The sequence below is a fragment of the Heterodontus francisci genome, unplaced genomic scaffold (assembly GCF_036365525.1).
Source record: "Heterodontus francisci isolate sHetFra1 unplaced genomic scaffold, sHetFra1.hap1 HAP1_SCAFFOLD_59, whole genome shotgun sequence".
Classification (NCBI taxonomy): Eukaryota; Metazoa; Chordata; class Chondrichthyes; order Heterodontiformes; family Heterodontidae; genus Heterodontus; species Heterodontus francisci.
Window position 1 is genome coordinate 9,483,304 of NW_027140758.1, and position 21,449 is coordinate 9,504,752.

The 21,449-nt window shown below is 45.7% G+C and overlaps 1 non-coding gene across 1 annotated transcript; it reads right to left on the reverse strand.

Annotated features, from left to right (window-relative positions):
• Positions 1–20,577: 20,577 nt before the first annotated feature.
• Positions 20,578–20,651, reverse strand: trnai-aau (transfer RNA isoleucine (anticodon AAU)). The gene has a single exon. It is a non-coding gene; the product is annotated as a tRNA-Ile (tRNA).
• Between the last annotated feature and the right edge of the window lie 798 nt (positions 20,652–21,449).

The window sequence follows — 21,449 nt, forward strand, 5'->3', positions numbered from 1 at the left end:
AACTGCTGTGGTAAACTTTAGCTGCCCGTTAGTGAAATATTCATTTCCCCAATGTTTTTATAAAAATAGGATTGTCGTTGGATTTCTCAAGAATCCCGGACTCAGCAACACACGTGCTGACAGACTCACCCTCACTGCACAATGACACAAGGACACTGAGTAACAGCACCGACAATGAGGCAGGCGGTGAAAGACACACAGAAAACCAGGAAGAGATTATCAGGACCCAGAAAGGAACTGACAGAGAAAGGTACTGAGCAAACCAGCAAGAGGCAGCGAGAGACTGATGAACACCACTTGGAGGGAGCACTGAGGGTGGCAAGGGTACAGAATGTAGTCTGGCTGGGGGATTTCAATGTCCATCACCATGAGTGGCTCGGTAGCACCACTACTGACCATGCTGGCCGAGTCCTAATGGACATAGCTGCTCGATTGGGTCTGCAGTATGTGGTGAGGGAACTAGCAAGAGGGAAAAACATACTTGACCTCATCCTCACCAATCTGCCTGCCGCAGATGCATCAGTCCATGACAGTATTGGTAGGAGTGACCACTGCACAGTCCTTGTGGAGATGATGTCCCGTCTTCACATTGAGGATACCCTCTATCGTGTTGTTTGCCACTACCACTGTGCTAAATGGGATAGATTTTGAACAGATCTAGCAATGTATAACTGGGCATCCATGAGGTGCTGTGGACCATTACCAGCAGCAGAATTGTAGTCAACCAGATTCTATAACCTCATGGCCCGGCATATTTCCCCACTCTAACATTACCAACAAGCTGGGGGATCAACCCTAATTCAATGAAGAGTGCAGGAGGGCATGCCAGGAGCAGCACCAGGCATACCTTGAAATGAGACTTCAGCCTGATGAAGCTACAGCCCAGGACTACTTTCACGCCAAACAGCAGAAGCAGCATGTAATAGAAAGGGCTAAGTGATCCCACAACCAACGGATCAGACCGACACACTGCCACATCCAATGATGAATGGTGGTGGACAATTAAACAACCAACAGGAGGAGGTGGCTCCACTATTATCCCCAACCTCAATGATGGGGGAGCCCAGCACATCAGTGCAAAAGACAAGGATGAAGAATTTGAAACAATCTTCAGCCAGAAATGCCGGGTTGAAGATCCATCTCGGCCTCCTTCCGAAGTCCCCAGCATCACAGATGCCAGTCTTCAGCCAATTCGATTCACTCAACTTGATATCAAGAAACGACTGAAGGCACTGGATACAGCAAAGGCTACGGGCCCTGACAATATTCCAGCAATGGTACTGAAGACCTGTGCTCCAGAACTTGCCGCGCCCCTAGCCAAGCTGCTCCAGTTCAGCTACAACACTGGCATCTACCCGGCAATGTGGAAAATTGCCCAGGTATGTCCTGTACACAAAAAGCAGGACAAATCCGACCCAGACAATTGCTGCCGCATCAGTCCACTCTCAATCATCAGTATAGTGATGGAAGATGTCATCGACAGAGATATCAAGTGGCACTTGCTTTGCAATAACCTGTTCAGTGACGCTCAGTTGGGTGCCGCCAGGGCCATTCAGCTCCTGACCTCATTACAGCCTTGGTTCAAACAAGGACAAAAGAGCTGAACTCAAGAGGTGAGGTGAAAGTGTCTGCCCTTGACATCAAGGTAGCATTTGACTGAGTATGGCACCAAGGAGCCACAGCAAAACTGGAGTCAATGGGAATCAAGAGGAAAACTCTCCACTGGTTGGAATCGTACCTAGCACAAAGGAAAATGGTTGTGATTGTTGGAGGTCAATCATCTCAGCTCCAGGACATTACTGCTGGAGTTCCTCAGGGTAGTATCCTCGGCCCAACCTTCTTCACTACTTCATCAGTGACCTTCCTTCAATCATAAGGTCAGAAGTGGGGATGTTCACTGATGATTGCAAAATTTAGCATCATTCGCGACTCCTCAGATACTGAAGCAGTCCATGTAGAAATGCAGCAAGACCTGGACAATATCCAGGCTTGGGCTGATAAGTGGCAAGTAACATTCGCGCCACACAAGTGCCAGGCAATGACCATCTCGAACAAGAGAGAATCTAACGATCTCCCATTGACATTCAACGGCATTACGATCGCTGAATCCCCCACTATCAACTTCCTGGGGGTTCCCATTGACCAGAAACTGAACTGGAGTAGCCTTATAAATAGTGTGACTACATGAGCTGGTCAGAGGGTAGGAAGCATGCGGTGAGTAAATCACCTCCTGACTCCTCAAGCCTGTCCACCATTTACAAGGCACAAGTCTGGAGTGTGATGGAATACTATTCACTTGCCCGGATGGGTGCAGCTCCAACAACATTCAAGAAGCTCGACACATCAACACGCTTGATTGGCACCCCGTCCACAACATTCACTCCCTTCACCACTGGCGTACAGTGGCAGCAGTGTGTACCATCTACAAGATGCACTGCAACAATGCACCTAGGCTACTCAGGCAGCAACTTCCAAACCTGCATCCTCTACCGCCTAGAAGGACAAGGGCAGCAGATGCATGGGAATACCACCACCTGAAAGATCTCCTCCAAGCTACACATCATCCTGACTTGGAACTATATCGCCATTCCTTCACTGTCGCTGGGTAAAAATCCTGGAACTCCCTTCCTAATAGCACTGTGGGTGTACCTACCCCACATGGACTGCAGTGGTTCAAGAAGGAAGCTCACCACCACCTTCTCATGGGCAATTAGGGATGGACAATAAATGCTGGCCTGGCTGGCGACGTCCACATCCCATGAAACAAATAATTAAATGCAATAACAGCTCATCTCAATTCCTAGTATTTCTAAATCCCACCAGTCCTACATAAGCTGAACAATTATTGCATGTTGCGGTTGACGGTCTGGTCTGTAAACTGCACTGCATCACAGATTGCTGGCAGTTGCTAACTGGAAGTGAGAACTGCAAAATCGGGACAGTAGTTCACATAGTCGGTCAGTGTGAAAGAATCAGGCAATGTGAGATAATAGAATTTGTCTGTAAATGTTACACTCATATTGCTTTATATTTTTATATTGAAGATAAAAGTAATCATTTCGTGAAAATAGTGACATGTTGTCCAAACTTTGGTAGCCAGTTGTTTTCGTCTTGCACTCAGCAGGGCAATCCGCAAGAATGCCAATTTAAGGGAAAACAACAACTTTCTTCTGTATGAGAAGAGAGTGCTGATAGGTTGGCAAGTGAACTCTGATTGGTCGAGGCATTGCCATTCAGAATGCATCAGTTTATGGTAACTTACAGATAACTGCCCAGCTTTGTTTGAAATTTAAACCAGGCAGCTTGACTCTGATTGGTCAGGGCATTGCCCTGTGGAATGAGCCAGTGAATGGCTGTCACTTATTTTGTTTAGCTGAAACAGGCACAATGTGTGTGCATGTTCTTTCTGTCTGCAAAGAACAGGGCCCTGTGTATTAATATATGTAGCTTACAGGACACACCAATGCACCACACTACGAGCCCTACTGACAGTCTTAAATCGGTTGTCAGTGTAATTCTTAGCACACTGAGAATTATTTAGCAAATGTTGTCCTATTGTGGAATCACATCTCATGTTGGATACTGTGTTTTGAGTTTTGCAAGCACGGGTTGGTTGGTTTGGGCCCATTGCGAACAGCGGAAGGGCCATGTTATTTGATACAATCCGCCAGTTTTGGGATGTACGGTCTAGAAACCTAGCATCACACTGGTATTGAAATTCATATATCACGTTACTTATTTGTGTGATAGGCAGGACGTCTCTTTTGCTTGACAGCAGCATCCTGTTAGTGGTGAACACCACACTTGTTGCTCCTGCATAGTAACAGCAGGAAACAGCGAGCTTCACCTGTTACTCAAATACTGTGGATATATTACCTTTCCAGGGTAATTTGAGGGAGACTGGGCACTTTTCAGGGCTCAAAATGACGGCCTTCAGCCCGTTTATAAGTTTGTGTGATATACAGATAGAAATGATCTGATCAGTGTAGCCATTGTAATGCAGGATGTCTTTGATTCGCCCCATTTCAGCATCAAGCTTGCATGGTGAGCAAATGGCTCAGCCCTATTTATGAGGTTGTCGATAAGACCAATCTTAAAGCGCGTGGAACTGTAATAATCCCAACGCGTGTATTGACCAGTGAAGGTAGGTTTGCGGTAGACCGTGGTAGAAAACCACTTAGCAGATTTCTCAACTAGTACATCAAGGAAAGGGAGCTCATTTTACTGCTCCATTCCAAAGGTGAATTTGAGTGCAGGATGGAGCCCATGAAGACGTGCAAGGAAATTATTTCATGCAGCTGCGGATTCAAATATAGCAAACGTATCATCTACATATTGGAAATATTCAAGAGGTAGGGGGTTAGGTGTCATTCCCTTAAAAACAGGTTTGTCATGGAATCCAACAAAGATGTTTGTGAGAGCTGGGCCTAGAGGGGATCCCACGGCAACACCAGCGATACATGGTGTCAATATAGCTGAACTCAACTGTGCAAGTTGCCGAGTTCATAAGTTCAATGAATACGGATACACACAATGGTGACGGGTCTAGATCGCCATGATATAGCACTGCAGTGCAAATATCTATGGCTTCCTGAAGTGGTACATTGGTGAATTGGCTAGCAATGTCAAATGACACATGGACACGGCATTGATATCGATATGCAAGTCCTGTATGGTCTTCACAAATGTGAAAGAATCCTTCACCGTGTATGTGGAGAACTTGCTCAAAAACTGGTTGTAACAATTTGCCCAACCATTTGGCAAATTCATTTCAGGATACTATTTACATTACTTCAAATAAAGAAAACACAACGACACAAAGAATTGAGCACAACGCTGAAAGTTTCACAGCAAACAGTCAAATGGAAAAAGGATGAAATACAGAAAGAAAAAGCCTAAAATACTGAAAACACTCAGCCAGTCCGGAAACAACTGTGGAGAAGAGAAGCTCGGGTTAATGGTCCAGTTCTGTGACCCTTCTATAGACCTGAAACATTGCTCCTCCCTTCCTCTCTCCACAGATACTGCTGGAACTGCTGAGTGTTTCCAGAATCTTCTGTTATTATTCAGATTTACAATGTGTGCAGTATTTCTCTGTTTGAAAATAAAATATTCCCTGAGAGGAATGGAACTTTACATAAAAAATAGGAGTAGGCCATTCGGCCCATCGAAATAGCTCTGCCATTCAAGAAGATCACAGCTGATCTCTTACATCAACTCCATCTTACCACACTAGCACAGATCCCTTGATTCCCTTAGTATCCAAAAACCTATCGATCTCTCTCTTGGATATACCCAATGATTGAGCATCCACATCTCAAAAGTCACAGAGAGATACAGCACTGAAAAAGGCCCTTCGGCCCACCGAGTCTGTGCCGACCAACAACCACCCATTTATACTAATCCCACGTTCATCCCATATTCCCTACCACATTCCCACCATTCTCCTACCACCTATCTACACTAGGGGCAATTTACAATGGTCAATTTACCTATCAACCTGCAAGTCTTTGGCTGTGGGAGGAAACTGGAGCACCCGGCTGAAACCCACGTGGTCACAGAGAGAACTTGCAAACTCCGCACAGGCAATACCCTGAACGGAACCGAGGTCACAGGAGCTGTGAGGCTGCGGTGCTAACCACTGCGTGTAGAGAATTCCAAAGATTCACAATGCTTTGAGTGAAAAAAAAATCTCCTCTTCTCAGTCCTAAATGATTGAGCCATTTATACTGAGACTGTGATCCCTAGTTCTAGATTCCCCAGCCAGAGGAAACATCCTCCCAGCATTTACCCTGTTAAATCCCTTAAGATTTTTAGGTGCCAGTAAGATTACCTCTCACTCTTCTAAATTCTGAGGAATATCGGCCTCGTCTATTCAATCTCTTCTCATCGGACAATCCCCTCATCCCAGGAAGCAATCGAGTGACACTTTGATACACTTCCTTGAAGGCAAGTCTATCCTTCCTTAGATAAGGGGACCAAAACTGTACACAGTGCTCCAGGTGTGATCTCACCAAGGCTCTGTCTAATTGTAGTCAAACTTCTTTATTCTTATAAAAACTCTTCACAATGTTGAACACAACTATTAACTGCCCCATTAACATCTCTGCTCTAAGAAGAAGGACCCCAGCTTCACACACACCAGACCCCTATTCTTTCCACATTAGCTGAATTCCTGCATCTCTGATACATTCCAGTAAATCTCCTCTGCACCCTCTCTAAGGCCTTGACATTCCTGCTAAAGTGTGGAGCATGGAATTACACACAATGCTCTAGCTGAGGCCTATAACCAGTGAGATTTATAAAGGTTCAACCTCAATTCCTTGTCTGTGTCCCGTACTCCCATTTCTGGTTTCTGACTCAATGTCGGCTCTGAGCTGTTGAAACTGCCTGAAGAAACATTTCCACCCAACAAAGCGCTCTGAATGTGTGAAGGGACAAAGTGAGTGACCAAGTACATCAACTCCAAGTAAAACTCCACCATGTAGTGAAAACACTCGAAACACAACGGCTCTTTTAAGAGCCATCCACAATCTCTCTGAAAAAGCTGCACCAACTTCTCTCCAGAATTGGTTTATTTCATTGGTTTTAATGCTCAGTAACTCTCTGGAACATTCTCACTGTCTTTGTGTTTTCTGTTTCAATCTGGTATGGAGATTCTGGGAAGATGTGTTTCACTGCCTGGGAGGATCTTTGTGGTTTTCCTGCAGAAACACAAAACAAAGTCTCTTTTCAGAGTCACCAACCGCCTCAGAGGGACAGCAGTGACATGGGAACGGGAGCTGGGGTATGTTTTATGCCGGACATATCAGTTAATGATTTATGTTGTGCTCTCGTTATAGTCCAATCTCTGAATTGAGCCTTTCCACCACACCAGGGTTATGGGGAGAGTTTTCATCGTTTCTTTTCCAAACGTACAGACGATGTTATAAAGTTGCTGATTTACCCAGATGGCGGATTCTCCCCTCACAGTGAAAAGTAACATCACATCTTCACATCTGCCCATAGTTTTATAATTGAATAATTAGTCAAATGTAAATATTTGTGATGTTATTTCCCCCGAGACGGTGTTTCCTGCAGTGATACTGATCAGTTTCAGCTCAGTCATTCAGGGACCTGGAATTCCTGCAGTTTGAGCCCGCTGCAACCCCAGCCCACTTCTGATTGGTCACCCTCTTCTCATAAAGTCAGTGACAGCACATGAGGAGGCCATTCGCCCCATTAAGTCCATGTCTGGTTTCCAATCTGTTCAGTCCCCGACTCGATCCCCAAAGCCCTGCATAATCCCTTTGGGTCAAAATGACCGTGACAGGACTCGAACCTGCAATCTTCTGATAACATCATAGAATATATCAAAGTCAGACGCCTTATCCACTATACCACACACTGCCGTTTGTTCACATGAATGATTCAATCAGAGAACCTCGAAGCACAAAATACAAAAAATCATTGGTTGAACCTGTCAACCTGGCAGAATATTTCAATTTGTGAAAGCCGCCAATTTCACTATGGAAAAGAAGTGATCGACTGGAATAGTACATAAAAATCTATTTTCCCGTAGCGGTTTAAATAAACTTTTAAAACACAATTTTGCTTTTACAGACTCAAATTGCTGGTGCTATATTATGAACAGCTTTATTTTGCCAATTTTTGTCAACTTCTCATCCGTAACTGACAGTAAAACACTCCGTTCAGCAAACTTTCACACGACAAATAACTCAAACTCGGTGTGGAAGTAATAAATTACAGACTATTGGTAATTCCCCTTCACACAGGCTTCAGGGGGACAGTGAGAAGCCACTGAAATAGTTGCTTCATCCTTTTAAAACGTTCCCATTCTGTCCTGTTACTGACGTGTTGGAATCAGATTTGTATTTAACAAGTTATTTCTGTGAAAGCAAAATCCTCAACGGACCAGCTGGGAATCTGGGAATCACTATAGTAAAATAAAAGGCTTTTGATTGAGAAGACGGGACCTTCTCACCAGCAGCCGGGTTACATTCCCCTCACATCCTTACACAGTGAGCAGCTCTTTCCCTCGAGAAATAGACATCAGCAGTTGGAAGTTCAGTAAAAGGATCGGTTCATTGAGACAAATTTCTGACTGACAGGTGGTGCTGAATATTAATACAAGAAGGACCTGGAATGGGAAACAAGTGTCCAGAGTGGGGTCTGAAATCAGGACAGGGAAATGGCCAGCACTGACACAGATCATTTCATTATTACATTGATATCTGACTGTCTATAAGGAGAAGCGAGTTAAACACATGATGGTGAAAGGAATGGAAGATGACGCTGGTTGTTCTATTAATAATTAATAATTATTAATTAGAAAGTGCTGTTTGGACAGAGTGTAAAGCTGTGAGTTGATGTGTGAGGGACTTCACTGACTAGGGGAAGGAGGTGCTCTTTGGTCTCTCTTTTCTTTTCTGCCTTTTCAGCTTCCATGATACAGGGGAAGAAGCTGATCGGTGAGTAACTGGTAAATTATTCCACTTATTACACTTATTACACGAGCAATAATGAGTTTGTAAAGCTAAGTAATGGCAGGGCAGCTCTAAAAGTAAAAGTTCGAAACTGGGGGAAGGCAAATTTTACAAAACTGAGAGGTGATTTGGTGGATGTGGACTGGATACAACTACTTGAAGGAAACCCAAGGATGTTTTATCAGTCCATTAAGAGCAAGAGGATAACTAAGGAAAGGGTATGGCCTATCAGAGATGTACAAGGGAACTTCTGTGTGGATCCAGAAGATGTGGGCGGGGTTCTGAATGAGTTTTTTGTCTCTGCCTTCACAAAGGAGAGGGATGATGCAGACATTATAGTAAAAGAAGAGGAGGGTGAAATATTAGATACGATAAGCATAATGAGAGTGGAAGTACTAGAGGGTCTGACATCCTTGAAAATGAATAAATCACCAGGGCCAGATGGTTTGCATCTGAGGTTGTTAAAGGAAGCCAAGGAGTAAATAGTGGATGCGCTGAGGATCATCTTCAAATCCTCACTGGATATGGGGGATGTGCCGGAGGATTGGAGGTCTACGAACGTTGTCCTATTATTTTAAAAGGATGTGGTAAGTCTGACCTCAGTGGTGGGTAAATTATTCGAATCAATTCTGAGGGACAGGATAAACTACCACTTGGAAAGACATGGATTAATCAGGGATAGTCAGCATGGATTTGTTAAGGGAAGGTCATGTCTCACTAACTTGATTGAGTTTTTTGAGGAGGCAACAAGGAACATTGATGAGGATAGTGCGGTGGATGTGGTTTACATGGATTTTAGTAAGGCATTTGATAAGGTCGCACATGGCAGTCTGGTCAATAAAGTGAAAGCCCATGGGATACAGGGAAATGTGGCAGCTTGGATCCAAAATTGACTCAGTGGCAGGAAACAAAGGATAGTCGTCAACGGATGTTTTTGCGAATGGAAAGCGGTTTTCAGTGGCGTTCCACAGGGCTCAGTGTTGGGTCCCTTGCTGTTTGTGGTGTATGTTGCCACACAGGCGGCACAGTGGCGCAGTGGTTAGCACCGCAGCTTCACAGCTCCAGCGACCAGGGTTCAATTCTGGGTACTGTCTGTGTGGAGTATGCAAGTTCTCCCTGTGTCTGTGTGGGTTTCTTCCGGGTGCTCCAGTGTTCTCCCACATGTCAAAAACTTGTTGGTTCATTGGCCATTATAAATTGTCCCTCGTGTAAGTAGGTGGTAGGGAAATATAGGGACAGGTGGGGATGTGGTAGCAATATAGAATTAATGTAGCATTAGTAGAACATGGATGATTGATGGTTGGCACAGACTCGGTGGGCCGAAGGCCCTGTTTCAGTGCTGTATCGCTTTAAAAAAAAAAATAATTATTTGGAATTAAATGTGGGAGCTATGATTGGGAAATTTACTGATGACACAAAAATTGGCCGTGTAATTGATGGTGAGGAGGATAGCTGTCGACTTAAGAATGATATGAATGGATTAGTTGAGTGGGCAGAAAAGTGGCAAATGGAATTCAATCTGGAGAAGTGTGAGGTAATGCATTTGGGCAGGGCAAACAAAGCAAGGGAATACACAATAAACGGAAAGATATTGAGAGGGGTAGAAGAAGTGAGAGACTTTGGAGTGCATGTCCACAGGTCCCTGAAAGTGACAGGATAGGTATATAGAGTGGTGAAGAAGGCATATGGAATGCTTTCCTTTCTTGGTCGATAAAAGCAGGGATGTAATGCGAGAACTGTTTAAAACGGTGGTTTGGCCACAGCTGGAGTATTGGGTACAGTTCTGGTCATCACATTACAGAAAGGACATAATTGCTGTGCAGAGAGTACAGAGGAGATTTACAAGAATGATACTGTGGGTGACTCTGAAAAGAACCTTTGGGTATTTGATAAATTTCTGGCAGATTGCCTTGGGTTTGGTGCCCGGAGCGCTGGTTTTCTTGGGCAGCAGCATGGCCTAGATATTCGGCAGCACCCAGCCCTGAGGGATGGTCACCCCTCCCAGCAGCTTGGTGAGCTCCTCGTCATTCTGGACAGCCAGCTGTCGGTGTCTGAGGATGTTGCGGGTCTTCGTGTTGTCCTGGGCCGCGTTACTGGCCAACTCGAGGATTTCAGCGGTCAGATACTCGAGCACAGCAGTCAGATAGACCGGGGCTCCAGCACCCACACAATCAGCAGAGTTGCCCTTTCTCAGGAGCCTGTGAACACGGCCCACCGGGAACTGCAGTCCAGCCCGGGAGGAGCGAGACTTGGCCTTGGACCGAGCTTTCCCGCCGGTCTTTCCTCTTCCAGACTTTTCTTTTCCAAAAATATACTTGAGGACATTCCGTGCAGACCACTGCCTGATGGATTGGTGGTCAAAGGTGTTTTTCCACACAAACATTTCCACGAACGCACAGTCCAACTGGATGGAGCGTTCCGTGGCAATGTGACCAGATCCATCCTTCACAACACCGGGGTCAGATAGAACCTCAGCACGTAGTGACACTTGGTGTTTGCATACGGGGGCTCTACGCACAGATTGATGCAGCCACATACTAAGGCGGCCATCAGGTTGAGGGCGATGTTGAGTACATTTTTTCGCCTTTATCCAGAGGTTTGAACATCGTGTCCCTCCGGCCCCTGTCCATTTTGCGTCTTCAGATAAAGCGGGAAATGGCTCGGGTGATCGCCACAGCACAGGAGTGGGGTATGGGCCAGACCTGTGCCACTTACAGCAACAACGTGAGCACCTTGCACCTGATGACCAGGTTCTTACCCATAATAGAGAGAGATCGCTGCTCCCACTTGCTCAGTTTATGTTGTACCCTGGCTACTCGCTCCTCCCAGGTTTTGGTGCTCGTCCCGGCCCTTACAAACCATATCCCCAGCCCCTTCAGGTAGTCTGACCTGACGGTGAAGGGGACAAAGGATCGGTCAGCCCAGTTTCCAAGGAACATGGCCTCGCTCTTGCCATGGTTAACATTGGCTCCCGAATCCAGTTCGACATGGTCGCAGATGCTCATCAGTCTGTGAATGGACAGCGGATCCGATCAGAATACTGCAACATCATCCATGTACAGGGAGGCTTTGACCTGAGTGACTCCACTGCCTGGGATTGTCACCCCTCTTATGCCCGCATCCTTTCAAATAGACTCAGCAAAAGGTTCGAAACAGCAAACACACAAGGCAGGGGAAAGAGGACAGCCCTGCCTGACTCCAGATTTGATTCGAAACTTTCTGATTCCCACCCAATTTTTTGGACTGTACTACTGATGTTTGTGTAGAACAGTTTGATCCGATTGCAGATTCCCTCCCCAAACCCCATTTTGGAAAGCACGTCCATCATGTATGTGTGCGATATCCTGTCAAAAGCATTCTCCTGGTCCAGGCTGATGAGGCAGGTGTCCACCCTCCTGTCCCGTACATAGGCGATCGTATCCTTGAGTAGCACGAGACTATCAGAGATCTTCCTGCTGGGTACAGTACAGGTCTGGTCAGGGTGAATCACCTACTCCAGAGCAGACTTGACTCGATTGGCGATGACTTTGGACAGAATCTTGTAGTCTACATTAAGCAGTGAGATGGGCCGCCAATTTCTGATTTCTGCCCTCTCCCCCTTCTGCTTGTAGATGAGGGTGATGATGCCTTTCCTCATCGATTCTGACATGCTGCCAGCCAGGAGCATACTCTCGTACACTTCCAGCAGGTCTGGGCTGACCCAGTACCACAGGGCCGAATACAACTCAACTGGTAAGCCATCGCTTCCGGGAGTTTTCTTCGTCTCAAAAGACTTGATGTCCTTTGTCAGCTTGTCCAGAGTTAGCGCTTTGTCCATATTCTCCTGCATGCTGTCATCTAAGACCTCTGTGATTGATGACAGGAAGGACTGGGAGGCCATGCTGTCCATAGACTTCACGTCTTACAGCCCAGCATTCAAGGATTTGCTAATCCTTAGTATGTCGGAGTGTGAAGTTGTGACCGAGCCATCCTCTTCCTTCAGGCTGCTGATCACAGAGCTCTCTCTGTGTACCTTTTGGAAGAAGTAATGCGAGCACGTCTCATCCTGCTCAATGGAGCGGACTCTGGACCGGAAGATGATCTTGGAGCCCTCCGTGCCAAAGAGCGAGGCCTGCTGGCTCTTCACCTCTTGGCGATCCTCCTTGACCTCGACACCCATCGACTGCAGCCGGAGCAGATTTTGCATACTTTTCTGGAGTTGGGACATTTCCCTTTGTCTCTCTCTCGCCCTCTGAACACCTTTGGAGATAAAGAACCTCTTGATATTCACCTTGATCGCTTCCCACCAGTGCACCGGATACTCAAAGAGGGTCTCACTGTTCTCCAACTTTTTCAATCTCTTTTGAGTTCCACAATGTTCTCTGGGGTTAGCAGTGTAGCATTGAGCTTCCATGTCCCCCTGCTAACCCGCTGGTCATCCTGTAAGTGACAGTCAACCAGTAAGAGGCAGTGGCCAGAGAAGAACACCGGCTTGACGTCGGTGGATCTGACCGTGAAAGCAGGGGACACATACAGGAAGTCAATCCTGGAACGGGCAGACCCGTCCAATCTTGACCATGTGTATCTATGCTGTTCTCTGTCTGCAGGTTTGCTGAAGACATTGTGCAGTTTGGCATTTTTTACTGTTTCATTTAAGAATTTGGATGTCGCGTCCAGTTTTCTGTCGTCACTGCCAGATCGTCCAACTGCATCAATGATGCAGTTGAAGTCACCTCCAAGAATGACCGGCCTGGATGTCACCAGCAGCAGTGGGAGCTGCTGGAGGATGGTCAGCCGCTCACTGTATTGGACCGGGGCATATACGTTGCTTAAATGGAGCGGAGCATTGTTGTGCATTACATCTGCTACGAGAAGGCGACCGCCCAACAGCATCTTAACTTCAGAGATAGTTAAAGTGCCTCCCCACAGCAGAATACCCAGGCCGGAAGAACAGGAATCATTTCCTCTGGACCATATCGATGGTCCGTGGGACCATTGCCTGTAAGTGCTGCGGTGCCGGATTCCACACTCCTGACAAAACAGTATGCCGGCTTTGACCTTTGCGAAGTCATCCAAGGTTGAAACACATCACGTGGTGGATTTAACACAATGCATGTTAATCGAAGCAATCTTTATATCCACTATAAAGTTGGGTGTTGCTTACCACACCAGGTGTCCTTGCTAGTCCCAGTCCTTGAGTATGTTCCTGCATACCCATAGTGTACGCAAGCTGTTTCCCATTCGTTGAGCCCAGAAACCCCTCATGGTTATTCATGAGGGTTTTGTTCCACTGGAGTGACATCGGCGGGTGGGGGACGGGTCTTGTAGGCAGCAAGGCTTGGGTTGTCCTCTGCTGTTGGTGTCTTTCCCCTCGGTCCCTCCTCGAAGACATCACTGTTCCTGACTTCCGGAGCTGGAGCTGGAGTGCGCAGGACACTTCGCTGCTCTCGGTCTCCCGGAGCTGGGGTGCACTGAGCATCTCCTTGGGTTCCATGCTTTTGGTTTGGGGTGCGCTGGGCGTGCCACAGCTTCCAGTGCCCCGGAGCTGGGGGGCTTTATCTTCCAGCTCCTTTGAGTTCTGCTGCTTCTTTTGGAGGAGCCATCGTTCCGGCCCTTCCTCGTCCAGTGAGGAGGAGCTGCTGTAGTCTGTCTCAGACGGTAGCCTCCTCTTGCCATTGGTTTGGGTGGTGACCTGTTCCTTTTTTGGAGGTTTTTTCTTTGTGGTCTTCCTTTGTACCACCTGCCACTGACCTGTTTGTCCATCTGCTGCCTCCTCCTCCATTAATTCTGTCTGTAGAGGAGGAGTTTCCAGGCACGGAGTAGGTGTTGGGTCGCTGGTTGCAGCTTCCTCCCCTTTCTTCTCTTTCTCAGATAGACTTTCATCGCTGTGGGGAGGATTGCTTGTTTCCCTCCCAGCACCAGACATGTTCACCGTTCCTTAACCCGGTCTTTCCTTGGTCCTTGCTGCCTGAGCATAACTGAGGCAGCGTTTGGGCAGGTTTTGTAGAGGCGGCCTGCCCCACGTCACAGGTTGCAGTACTTACTCTGTTCACAGTCCTTGGTCTGATGGCCTTCCTTCTTGCAGTTCTTGCAGACGACTGTGCTGCAGTTAGTTGCCACATGACCAGATGTGCCGCAGGTACGACAAACTCTGGGCTGCTCCGCATAGACCATGAAGCCTCGACTTCCCCCGAAAGCGAAGCTGGAGGGAGGATGGATGATGGCTCCGTTGGCATCGACCTTCAAGGTCACCTTGACCTGCCGCTAGCTGGTCCAAATCCAAATGGGTCCTTGACATCAGTGCTGCCACCGGCCACCTCAACATACCTGGTGAGGAAGGTGAGTTCATCCACGACAGGAACATGGAGGTTGTAGAGGTGGAATCTCACCACCCGGTCACGTTGTGATGGCAGTGTGATGAGCTGCTCCATTGTGAGGATCGACAGCGGCGCCTGGTTTCCCTTCTCCTTGAACACCTTCAGGAACTTGATGCATCCACCACGTACGTGGACGTCACGTCAAAATATCCACTGCTGGGGAAGTCCTGCAGGCAGAAGATGTTCACAGCTTGGAATCCACAGCAATCAATAAGGATTTTCTTAATAAAGAAGGTACGATCAACCGGTGCATCTCCATCATTATCCTTCACTGCCACCCGAACAGTGTTACACACTCCCTGGCCTGAAGTTACAGAATTGGTTACAGCCATTCGACTCAAAAACTTACCTGAGACAGGATCATGGTCTCTCCCCTGCTCCTCTTCCAGACATTTCCACAAATACTTTCACAAAGAGTGAGGAATTCCTCCCGCACTTCCCTGCTTTACCTTCTGGAGGAATGCAGTCCGGCTACGTCTGATTGGTTACTGTTTGCTGAATCCCATTGGCTGGTTCATGTCACCAATCAGGTAGCTGCTATTTCGCCGATCATCAAAGGGCAATGAGAAAATGGGACGGAGAATGACAAATTGTCAGAGCTGAAATCCATTCTCAAATCTGAAAAGCCCGCCAAAATATTTGTGAAACAAGGAACAGCTGAAATATAATAAATAATATCGTCTAAAGAGTAAAATGTATTTCACTCTCTCCTGATATTGTGTTTCTCCTCATTGTCCGTCACAGATACCAGACTTACTTACCTTCCGGGAGTGGAGCAGACCTGTGTGGGAGAACGGAGGACATAGGTGAGGTTTTAAATGATTTCTTTTCATCTGTGTTCACTATGGAGAAGGACAATGTCGGTGTAGTGATCAGGGAGGGGGATTGTGATATACTTGAACATACTAGCATTAAAAGGGAGGAAGTATTAACTGTTTTAGTGGGCTTAAAAGTGGATAAATCCTCAGGTTCAGATGAGATGTATCCCAGGCTGTTATGTGAGGCAAGGGAGGAAATAGCAGGGGCTCTGACACAAATTTTCAAATCCTCTCTGGCCACAGCGGAGGTACCAGAAGATTGGAGGACAGCAAATGTGGTTCCTTTATTCAAGAAGGATAGCAGGGATAAACCAGGTAATTAAAGGCCGGTGAGTCTAACATCAGTGGTAGGGAAACTGTATTTTGAAAAATTCTGAGGGACAGGATTAATCTCCACTTGGATAGGCAGGGATTAATCAGGGATAGTCAGCATGGCTTTGTCAGGGGGAGCGTGTTTCTAACTAACTTGATTGAATTTGTCTAGGCGGTGACTAGATGTGTAGATGAGGGTCAAGCAGTTGATGTAGTCTACATGGACTTCACTAAGGCTTTTGATAAGGTCTCACATGGGAGATTGGTTAAGAAGGTAAGAGCCCATGGGATACAGGCCAATTGGGCAAATTTGATCCAAAATTAGCTTAGTGGCAGGAGGCAGAGGGTAATGGTCAAGGGTTGTTTTTGCGAGTGGAAGTCTGTGACCAGGGATCGGTGCTGGGACCCTTGCTGTTTTTAGTGTACATTAATGATTTAGAAGTGAATACAGCAGGTATGATAAGTAAGTTTGCAGATGACATGAAAATTGGTGGTATCATAAATAATAAGGAGGAAAGCCTTTGATTACAGGACAATATAGATGGGCTGGTAAGATGGGCGGAGCAGTGGCAAATGGAATTCAATCCTGAGAAGTGTGAGGCCTTGCATTTTGGGAGGACTAACAAGGCAAGGGAATATACAATGGATGGAAGGACACTAGGAAGTACAGATGGTCAGACGGACCTTGGTGTACTTGTCATAGATCACTGAAGGCAGCAGCACAGCTCGATAAGCTGGTTAGGAAGGCATATGGGATAGTTGCCTTTATTAGCCGAGGCATATAATATAAGAGCAGGGAGGTTATGATGGAGCTGTATAAAATGCTAGTTAGGCCACAGCTGGAGTACTGTGTGCAGTTCTGGGCACCACACTTTAGGAGGGATGTGATTGCCCCAGAGAGGGTGCAGAGGAGATTCACCAGGATGTTGCCTGGGCTGGAGCATTTCAGCTATGAAGGGAGACTGAAAAGGCTAGGGTTGCTTTCCTTAGAGCAGAGAAGGCTGAGAAGGGACATGATTGAGGTATACAAAATTATGAGGAGCATTGATAGTTCACATAGGAAGAAACTTTTTCCCTTAGCGGAGGGGTCAATAACCAGGGGGCATAGATTTAAGATAAGGGACAGGAGGTTTAGAGGGAATTTGAGGACATTTTCTTTCACTCAGAGGGTGGTTCGAATCTAGAAAACACTCCCTGAAGAGGTGGTAGAGGCAGGGACCATCACAACATTTAAGAAGTATTTCAATGAGCACTTGAAATGCCATAGGATACAAGGCTACATCCCAAATGCTGGAAAATGGGATTAGAATAATTAGGTGCTTGATGGCCGGCACAGATACGATGGGCTGAAGGGCCTGTTTCTGTGCGGTATAACTCCATGACTCTATGACTTGCTTTTAAAATCCGGTCTGTATTCAGGTTTATTGACCCTTCTATTTGACACTGTCTGGAACGGAAGGGGATAAAGCCCCATTCACAGCATTCTGTAACGGGACACATTCCAGCTCAATCTGTGTAAAGAAAACACATCACAGATTATAGATTGATGGCTGGTGACAGGAACTGCCAAGGGAGCTAAACCTGAGCCCAGACTTCTGGTGCAAGAAGTAAAAGTGACATTAAGGTTGTTACACTCCCAGCGGTTTACGGTTAATGAATTAATATTCCCCAATAAGTAAACAAGCTGGAAAAAGAGAAATGAGTGACTGAAGACTGAGCCATTCCCTTTAAATCAGCTCTTACTGACCATAGTCTGGGAAGAGGCGGAATATGAACGGGTCAGACCAGAAAACGGCAAAGGATCAGGGAGCAGTGTTCAGTTTAAATCACAAACAGTGAATCGGGAGGCAAATATTCTGCTGGGTAGTGAAACTGCATTTCCCAGAAACTTCCCACGGGATAGAAAAACGATTCAAAAATGGAATCACAATCCGCCAGCAAAATATTTAACATTAAAAGCCATAAATTCAAAATATCGTTCACAAACGAATTCATGATGCTCATGGCCCTGGAGGAGATGGTGGTGTCGGGGTGAACCTGCTTCATCACTTTGTTGATGTAGATGGAGTAACTCTCCTTCCTCGACTTTGACAACCCTTCCATCCCATTTTCCATACCATGTACATTTTACAGCAAACCCATATTTGGTGTATACAGCCCGAGGGGTTTCACATGGGTCCAGCCCTTCAGTTCATTTTGCTGGGAGGACCTTACACAGAGGTCTTTCCTCATTGAGACTTTGCAGCGGCTGCCCCAAGCTTTAGTGCGCCCCACAGCACGTAGTCCTGGACCTCGGAATATGCCAATCTGCAACACTCGGTCGTGGACAACTCTTTCCACTGGAAGACGAGCAAGTTTCGAGCAGACCAAAGAGCGTCTTTCACTTAATTGATGGTCATTCAGCAGCAGTTGATGTTTATCTCGGTGTGTGTCCCTGGGAACAGCCCGTAGAGCACAGACTCCTGTGTTACAGAGCTGCTTGAGATGAAACTCGACAAAAAACACTGCATCTCTTTCCACACCTGCTTTGCAAAGGCACATTGCAGAAGGAGGTGGGCAACTGTCTCTTCCCCACCACAGCCACCTCGAGGGCTGCGTGTGGAGGCTGTGAGATTCTGGGCATGCAGGAAAGATCTGACAGGGCGGGCCCTTCTCACCACCAGCCAAGCTGGTGCTTGTTTGAAAGTTCTGGCGATGAGCTATGTTTCTATGTTCCTAACTCCACATGATCGGTGAGGCACAGCCTCAGGCCGACTTGGTGGGTGGTGCAAACGGATATCACTGCTTCTGATCTTCACCAGAACAGAGAGTGAGATGTAATGTTGATCATAAAACAGACTGTGAGAGAATACAACAGAATAAAACACATGGAGAGACACTGTGGAATAACAAATAGATTTGATTGGAATGTTGAATTTTGATTGGAATGGATAAAAGAGCAGAAACAGCAGATTAAATTGGGATTCTCATCATTATATTGATATGGGACAGAAAAGAGAAACTGATTGAAAGAAGGGAAGAAGGAAGAAAAGAAAGGATGGATCTGTTCACTTGTTTCAGTTTTTTCACTCGCCCATCAATGCTGGATAAAAAAAAATTGCAAATAACAGAGAATTTCAACAAAAAGGGAGATTAAATGTTGCTGAAACCTTGGATCGAAGGATGCCCCAACAGTTCACCTGTTTAACTGTCTCCTCACTAGGGGATTTCAATCAGTGAGTAATATTATTCTCTTCTTTTCCTTTGTTAAATAAACCCACAACTGTCACTTGGTGTTAATATCTGTGTTTCAAATCCTGAATAATAAAATTGTGAGTTTCTTGATATTTTTTGGACACATTTCCTGCTGAAAGAACTAAGAACTCTTATCTAATTTACACAATACTATCTACACACTCATCAAGCCTCCTAAACTAGCATCCTTGGTGCTGCTCTCTCTTCTCCCAAACCTCATCTCATGTGACTGTTACATCATCACTCTGACAGTGGAAGGGGTTGTTCCCACTGTTTATTTCATTTTTTATTCAGAGATACAGCACTGAAACAGGCCCTTCGGCCCACCAAGTCTGTGCCGACCAACAACCACCCACTTATACTAACCCTGCAATAATCCCATATTCCCTACCACCTACCTACACTAGGGGCAATTTACAATGACCTATTTGCCGATCAACCTGCAAGTCTTGGGCTGTGGGAGGAAACCAGAGCACCCGGCAAAAACCCACATGGTCAAAGGGAGAACTTGCAAACTCCACACAGGCAGTACCCAGAGTCAAACCCGGGTCCATGGAGCTGTGAGGCTGCGGTGTTAACCACTGCAACACTGTGTCTTCAACATTAACCCTTTACATCCTTATATTACACTGTAAGTCAAAAAAATGGTTAGAGGGAACCTCCTTCATTTATTGAAACATCAACATCCGCCAGTTAAAAATCAACTCAATCCCATCAGAGAGAGAGAGAGAGAGAGAGAGAGACTGTCAGAGAACTTCCTGCATCCAGTCCTGACCCTGTCACTCTCAGCAGCTGCTCACCCAGACCCCACTCTCATCAGCACTGAACATTGTTACCGAGACCCTTCAAATACTGTTGACAAAAGGCAGAAAAGGTCAAAGTTAATCACCGCTTTATTGAGTAGAACAAGATTTAATATCTTCTCACTGTCTCTCGGTAACCACGAGACATAGGTTTTCTTATTTGGTTCCTTTGATTTTTCTTGTTCCTGATTGGCTAATATTCCGAACCTTGGATCAATCCTCCTGCTTATGTCATGTCCCAGTCACAGTTACAAGCAACACACAATGACACAAACACTCTGAAACATGCAACACGGTCACACTTTCCTTCAGTGAGATTAATGTCGAGCTGTTTTCCAGGTTGAATGCAACTGTGAACAAATTTCTATCAAAGAAGTTGCCTTTGGAACATCAGCACTGAATTTTTGCACAAGGAGGAACAGCCATTCCAAACTCACATCCTTCACAAAGGCTATTTTTTCCTGTGACTGAAATTCATCATGAAATTTGAATTCTAAGTTAAAGTTCACAAGATACTGATGTAAATGTTGAAACAGAAACTGAAAAAGCCCATCACTAATATGAAATAAGGCTCAACCGGGAGTTGAACCCACAACCACCTGTTTATTAGACAGGTGCTTTAACCAGCTAAGCTACAGAGCCAGTTTACGAATGGTGCTACAATTGAAATCAGAGGTGGTAGCTATTTATTCTTATACCACTTTTCCACAGGTCACAACAAAAATTTTAACTTTTCCCACTTACTGATAGAGTCAATCATATACTCTATTTTTCACAGAATAGAAGGCACAGACCAGGTTTCGTTAATGAACAACAAAATTATCAGTTTCTTATCGAACAAGTTTTAACTAGTCATGAATTAAAGTATAAATACTCAGGTGGAAATTTTAAAAGTTCCCTTTTTACCTTAACTGACTTTAAAAGTCCCTTTCTTACCTCAGCCCCACACACGGACACACACATACACCGGTTAACTGAAAAAAATAAAAGGGGTTATTTTTTACAATTCAGAGCTCTGTTAAAGACAAAGAAAACCCACTTGGACTGATTACTTGCTCATTTAAGAACAAAACAGCAGATGAGATATGTTGTTCCAAAACTGGCGTGAAGTCGAATTTCCGAGTATACGTAGACAGGCCACTAGGGTCTTTTAGAACAGTCTTTTAGAGGCAGTGTTGAGAATTAATTTTAGCAGGCTTTCTTCAAAGACAGGAGATGAGATGAATTGACACAGTGAACTTCTCACAGTCTTTTCAAGATTTGCTGCAAAACAAGCTGGGTTGTGGTCTTCTCTCCTTCCTTGACACTTCTTCAGACTAACTTTATCAGCTGCTCACTCCAGAAGGTAAAATACACTGACTGCTACAACAAAAGCTTGTGATTTTGTGAGCTACAGGTTGTTGCAAATCTCTCTGGCTGTGTTTTTTTCTGTTGATTTTG